We start from the raw sequence: 6,719 nt of genomic DNA, 5'->3' as shown, positions 1-6,719 counted from the left end.
TTGTTAAAGGTACACATTTTCAGTTACAAGATGAATAAAGTCTAAAGATCTAATGCATAACAGGATGACTAAATTGGTAATACTGTGTTGTATAACCAATATTTGCTAAGAGAATAGAGCTAAAGTGTTCTCACTCAAAAAAAGGCAATTATGTAAGGTGATGAATGTTAATTAACTCAACTGTAGAAATCCTTTCACAATATACATGTATATCAAATCACCACAGTATGCACTTTACATATATAATAATTTCATTTGTCAATCATATTTCAATAAAGATAACAAAGAAAATAGTTTTCAACAAAATAACCTTAAAGAAAAACATTTTAACAATGAGTATTTGTTAAAATCAAGTTTGTAGAATCTATGCCAGAAGAACATTTGTAGTCTTAAATGCATATATTATATAAGAAGAGGACATAGAAACTTTATAACCACAAAATTAAAATGAACAACTTTTTTAAATATGATTTTATTGATTTCAGAGTGAGGAAGGGAGAGAGAGAGAGAGATAGGAATATCTATAATAATAAAAGCATAATATGCTAATTAGACCAGATGTCCTTCTGGATGACCTTCCAGACAAAGCCAGGGCTGAGAGGGAAGCTGGGATCCCGGGTGCCAGAGAGAAGCTAGTGCCTGCAGCTGGGAGAAGGAAGGCCTACTCTTGCACGAATTTTGTGCATCTGGCCTCTAGTCAATGATAAGAGAGGATCATCAATCAACTGCCTCCTACACACCCTCTACAGGAGATCAAGCCCAAAACCTGGGCATGTGCCCTGACCAGGAATTGAACCAAGACATCCTGATTATAGGTCAACACTCAGCTACTGAGTCACACAAGCCAGGCAGAAAAACATGAACAATCCTATATAATAAAAGCCTAATATGCTAAGTGTCCAGTCATCCTGTCTACCATTTTACCGTCAAAGCATAATATGCTAATGATATGCTAAAGCCGCTCAACTGCTCACTGCGATGTGCACTGACCACCAGGGAGCAGATACTCCAACTGGTAGGCTAGCTTGCTGCTGGGGTCTGGCTGATTGGGACTGAGTGAGATGGGCCAGACATGCCCTGGAGCCCTCCCACAGTTCCTCCCCATCTGGCCAACCTCCCACTTCCCTCCCCAGCCCTGACTGTGCACCGTTGGGGCCCCTTAGTCTGATCTGTGCAATCTGGGTACCCTTGGGGAATGTCAGAGAGCTAGTTTTGGCCAGATCTTGCAGGCCAAGGGACCCCACTGGTACATGAATTCATGCACCAGGCCTCTAGTCTATATAATAAAAGTCTAAGCGACCATTACGGTGGGATGATTAGAACAACCGGTCACTATGATGTTCAGTGACCACCAGGGGTCAGATGCTCAACACAGGAGCTGCCTCCTGGTGGTCAGGAAGTGCTGCTCAGCTGACAAAAAGACACCAGATGCTGGGCCTCTCCCAGACACTACCCCTGCACACCCCAGTGGCAGCGGGGTGTGAGTGGGAACAGCACGGTGCCGAGCTCCGGCTCCAGCTCCTCCCTGGCTGCCCGCCACTTTGCACACTACTTCATGCTGTGCAGGATCAACACGGACAGCAGGCTGGAACCCGATGATCAGGCTGGAGCCTGATGAGCTGGTGGGTAAGGCTGGTCTATGGTGATGGGGAGGTCCACTGATCCCTGCAGGCCAGGCCAAGGGACCCCACCAGTGCACAAATCTGTGCATCAGGCCTCTAGTTTTCTAATAAAATTTATAAAAACTGACCCAATAAAAATAGAATATACAATAATAGTTGAAGTAGTTAAATCATTGGTTCTAACTCATTAGAGGGGGTGGGTGAATCCCTGGGCCAGATTTTTTTATAAGCATATTCTACCAAACCCTAAAGAAAGAAATAATTTCAATCTTATTCAAAGAAATACACTTGATCTTAGCCAAAAGGCCGAGAAGCGATAAAAGTCATCAACTTATGAGGCTTCCAAAAGTTTGATTCTAAAATCAAATGGGAACAATGTAAGGAGACTTTTTAGGCTAACCTCATTCATGAACAACAGATATAAAAATGTTAAATAAAATTTTAACAAACTGAATCAAATACTGTTTAAAACCATAATACATCACGACCATGTAAGATTTATCTCACAAAGGCGAGGAAAGTTCAAACTAGAATATCTATCCTAACATCATAAAGTGCATTAAGAGGAAAAGATAGAAAACTACATAATCAACTCAATAGAGACAGAAAAATCTTTTGATTAAAAAAGCCTTAAGGACTTTAAAAATCTTATCAAACTAGAACTAGAAGGGATCTCCTTAACAGCCCTCAAACACTTTATCAAACATTGTACTTATGGTGAAATAGAAGTATTTCTTTTTAAAACCAGGAACAAGGTAAGAATACCACTTTCATTATCTCTATTGAACATTTTATTAGAAGTATAAATCTGTTACTATTCACAAATCATATGATTTCCATATAGAAGTCCCAATATTATTTTAAAATAATAAAAATTAATGAGAACTCAGCAAAGTTGTGGCATATAAAGTATTATACAAAAAATTAATCATAATCCTATATAACAACATAAAAAAATTAGAATATTTAATTTTAAAAATACAATTTGAAATAGAAAATAAAACTATAAGGCATTTAAAAATAAATCAACAATAGCTGTGTGAGACTTTTATAGGTAAATTATAAAATACTACTTAATCCCATTACAGATGACCTAAAAATTCAAAAACAATTCAGCGTTAAAAGATAGAAAAACTAAATACCATAAAAATATTGATTTTCACCTTGGCAGTATGTTAAGTGGTTAGAGCATTAGCCCATGCACCAAAAGGTGTCAGGTTTGATTCCTGGTCAAGGGCATCAATCTCGGTTGCAGGTTTGATCCCAGTCTTGGTCATAGTACCTGCATATGTCTCTAACATTGATGTTCCTCTGTCTCCCCCCATCATCCCCTTTCCAATTTCTGTAAAAAAACAATGGGGAAAATATTTTGGGGTGAGGATTAGCAAAAATAAAAATAAAAAATAAAAATATATTGATTTTCTCCAAGCAAAAGTATAATTTAGTGAAATTCCAGTTCGCTCAGGAATATAAGGATTGGGTAGTCGAGCATTGAGAAAAAGCCATGTGGTCTGATGAATCATGTTTCCAGTTGCATCATGCAGATGGCAGAGTGAGAATTTCGCAGAAACAGCATGAAAACATGCACCCCACATGCATGAGTACAACCTTTCAAGCTGGTGGGGGCACTGTTATGGTTTGGAGCATGTTTTCCTGGCATGATTTGGGCCCTTTAATTTGTATGGAACAACATCTGAGTAGCACAATATATGAACTATCAAGTTCATCCTATCATGTTGATGGCATATTTCAATGGAGATGGCGTCTTCCAACAAGACAATGTGTCAGGCCACGGTGCTTGTATTGTGCAGGAATGATTTCAAGAACATGAGGGAGACTTTACCTTGCTTAGGTGGCCAACATAATCACCAGATCTCAATCCAATTGAGCATTTGTGGGACGAAGTTAAAAGAACCCTCATGCAGCTGGTTCCACAACCATCAAATCTCACAGAACTGGACAGTGCTATTCATCAGGCATGGTGTCAGATTCCTCGCATTACCTTTCAACATCTCATGAAGTCAATGCCAAGAAGAGTTGCCACAGTATTGAAGGCAAAAGGAGGCCCAATGAAGTACTGACGGGTTGGTCATAATAACGTGACCATCATACTTAATAATGAAAGATTAAATGTTCCCTTCCAGATCAGGAACAAAGCAATTCTGTCCACTCTCACCACTGCCATGGCACTAAGGCAAGAAAAGGAAATTAAAGGCATACAGACCAGAAAGAAAGACATTAAACTGTGGCTATTTGTGATGACATGATTATCTGGGCAGAAAATTACAGAATCTATTAAAAAAAAAAAATACAACTCCTAAAACTAATAGGTGAGTTCAACAAGGTCAGAGAGAACAAGATCAACCTATGAAAATCAATAGTGTTTCTATACACTAGCAATGAACACATGGAAACCTAAATTACAAGGCCATTTCCAATCACTCAAACAGAAATGAAATACTTAGGTATAAATCTTTTTTTATGTACAGAACTTAGAGCGGAAAACTACAAAGCACCAGTGAAAGAAATCAAAGAGATCTAATTAAGTGGAAAGACATATTGTGTTCACAGATTGAGAGACTCAACATAGCAAAGGTGTCATTTCTCCGCAACTGAGAGGCAGGTTTAATAGAATTCCTAGCAAAATCCCAGCAAGGCTTTTTGTCAATGCTTTAGAATTTTACAAAATTTCTTAGATCAACTAATTTTCATTGATTTCAATGGAAAGAATGAATGTGTGCATGTCATGTATGTGTGTGTAAGATTAGGCCTTCATTTAATTCCATGAAATACAACCCACTGTTGTGCCTGGCTAGTCGTGAGGGAGGGTGTAAAAATCTTCTCTCCAATTAAGTTCAGTTTATATGAAATACAAAATACAATCACACTGGAAACAAAGAAGGATGTGGATGGCTTTGTTGCATCTTGTGTTCAAAATTGCTTTTACTTTGCCTTTTCTCCCTTCACCCTTATTGGAGGGCAGCATGGGAGATATTTCTTCCCCTACCAGCTTCCTCTCAGCACAAAACTGAGCACAGAGGAGGTTCACCATAAATCCCAGAATTAACTCTCCATCTAGTGACTTGCATCATTTTCCTCTTGGCCTCTGCCAAACTGAGAGAGATCTAATATCTACTTGGGTCATTGTAGAGCCACATAAACACTCTTCCTTGCATCCTGCCCAGCCAGGAAGGCTATTTATTCTTTTATCTTTTTCGAACAGTTGTTCTCTGCCTCTGCACTCCCACTGGCACACAGGTGTCCTGGTCTCATTATAAAACGCTCATTAACATTCACCCTGGGCACCCTTGTGGGTGTCCTCTCTACCCGCAGAGGTGTCTAGACTTCCATGAATATCAGCACGAGGGAAGTAGATTAAAAATCTGTGCTGAGTCAACAGGGAGGGCACAGAGCTCTGAGGTGGGACCCAGAGCAAAGGGGCTGAGAAGGACATCTGGAATGGTTTGACTAATGCCAATCACAAGTCAGTTTGACAGAAGATCCTGTGAGAAAGTCAATTAAACAACTTCTCTAGGTGGAGCTTAGGAATTTGGTTGGTTGATAACCCAAATACAACTCAGCTAACTTCACACTTCAATCCAAAGGTCTTGATACTGTGTATATAGAACCCTGGTTGGGTCCCACTGAGTTCAAGGCAAATGGAAATGCTCTGCGGTTGTTTACAGGTTACTCATGACCAAACACTGGCTTCGGGCTTCCCTGCCAGCAGTGGACAAGATGAACTGTAGTTAGTGAATCAATGAGTATTTACCACCTGAGTGCTCTCTGGGTGCCAGCTGTCACACCACGCACACTGGAAGGTAAAATGTCAACCATGTTATGGGGTCTGCTCTCTAAGATCTTACAGTCTAATGCAGAGAAGTGCCCTCACATGAGAAGCAATGGAGAACTCTTCAATCATGTACTGGTGTCTACATGTGCAGGTAAGGTAAAAGGAGGATGATCAGAATAAATATGAAAGTCAAGAAAAACCAAGGTCAGGGCAAGATGGTTGCTGGGTCTTGCAGGGTGGCTAGTGATTGTGTGGATAAAGAGGAGGATAGACGTTGTTGGAAGCAGAAGGAACTCACAACCTCCATAGAGAGGAACAGTTCAACCAGCGGCTGTTCCCACACCCATGATGGGTTACCCTTCCATCGTGAAGGGAAAGCACAGGCAAATGACAGCAACTGCTGCTGATCCAGAGGGATCCCCATCTCACAAATTCTCCTTGGAACTTAAGGGGACAAGCCACTGACACCAGAAAAGCACAACTTAGTGAGAGAAACAGACTTGGCAGTAAGACTCACGTTCAATGCGTAGGTGACCTCAGGAAAGCTACTCTTACTCTCTAAGTCTCAGTTTCCTTGTGTTCCAAATGGAACTAACAATGGCACCAGATTCATAGGATTGTTGTGAAGAATAAATAAAACAACGCTTGCACATGGCCTGAAACATCATACACACTTCATGAAAAGTAACTCTTGTCACTGTTTCATGCAGTCGGTATTCATGGAGACTTGCTTATCCACGGTCACCATCAGGTGGCGCTCCTCCTGCGTGCTTCTGCTTCCATCTGTGACCCTTGTGCTTCTCCCTAAAGAATTGGGTGGATCTGCTAATGAAGAATCCTGTCTCCATTTGCCCAAAAATGCTTAGGTTCACCTTCGCCATTGAAGTATTTTAGATCAGCACCTCCTTTCTTAGCACTGGGAAGATACTGTGTTCTGGCCGCCACCATTTCTGGTGAGAAGCCAGTAGTTGATCTTATTGCTGTTCATTTGAAAATAGTGCATGTTTTCCCCTCTTTGGCTGCCTTTCAAGTTGTTTTTCTTTTATTTCTGGCCATTTTTCTATGATGAACTTAGATACATGGTTTTCTTTGTATTTATCCTGCTTGAAGTTCATGGTTCTTCTTGAACCCACAGTTTGATGCCGTTCATCACTTTTGTAAAATTCTTGGTTATTATTTCTTTTTTTTAATTTCTTTATTGATTAAGGTGTGTCCTTAATTACATGTGTCCTAATACCCCCCCTATTACTTCCCCAACTCCCCCCTCTCTCATGCCCACACCACCCTGTTGTCTGTAACCATTG

The 6,719-nt window shown here is 40.4% G+C and overlaps 1 pseudogene; it reads right to left on the bottom strand.

The window, feature by feature from the left end:
* Positions 1 to 1,790: 1,790 nt before the first annotated feature.
* LOC118714652 lies at positions 1,791 to 1,940 on the bottom strand (annotated as a pseudogene).
* Positions 1,941 to 6,719: the final 4,779 nt, after the last annotated feature.

The sequence above is a fragment of the Pipistrellus kuhlii genome, unplaced genomic scaffold (assembly GCF_014108245.1).
Source record: "Pipistrellus kuhlii isolate mPipKuh1 unplaced genomic scaffold, mPipKuh1.p scaffold_m20_p_10, whole genome shotgun sequence".
NCBI lineage: Eukaryota > Metazoa > Chordata > Mammalia > Chiroptera > Vespertilionidae > Pipistrellus > Pipistrellus kuhlii.
The sequence above is the reverse complement of the archived record's forward strand: the minus strand, read 5'-3'. Positions and strand labels throughout refer to the sequence as shown.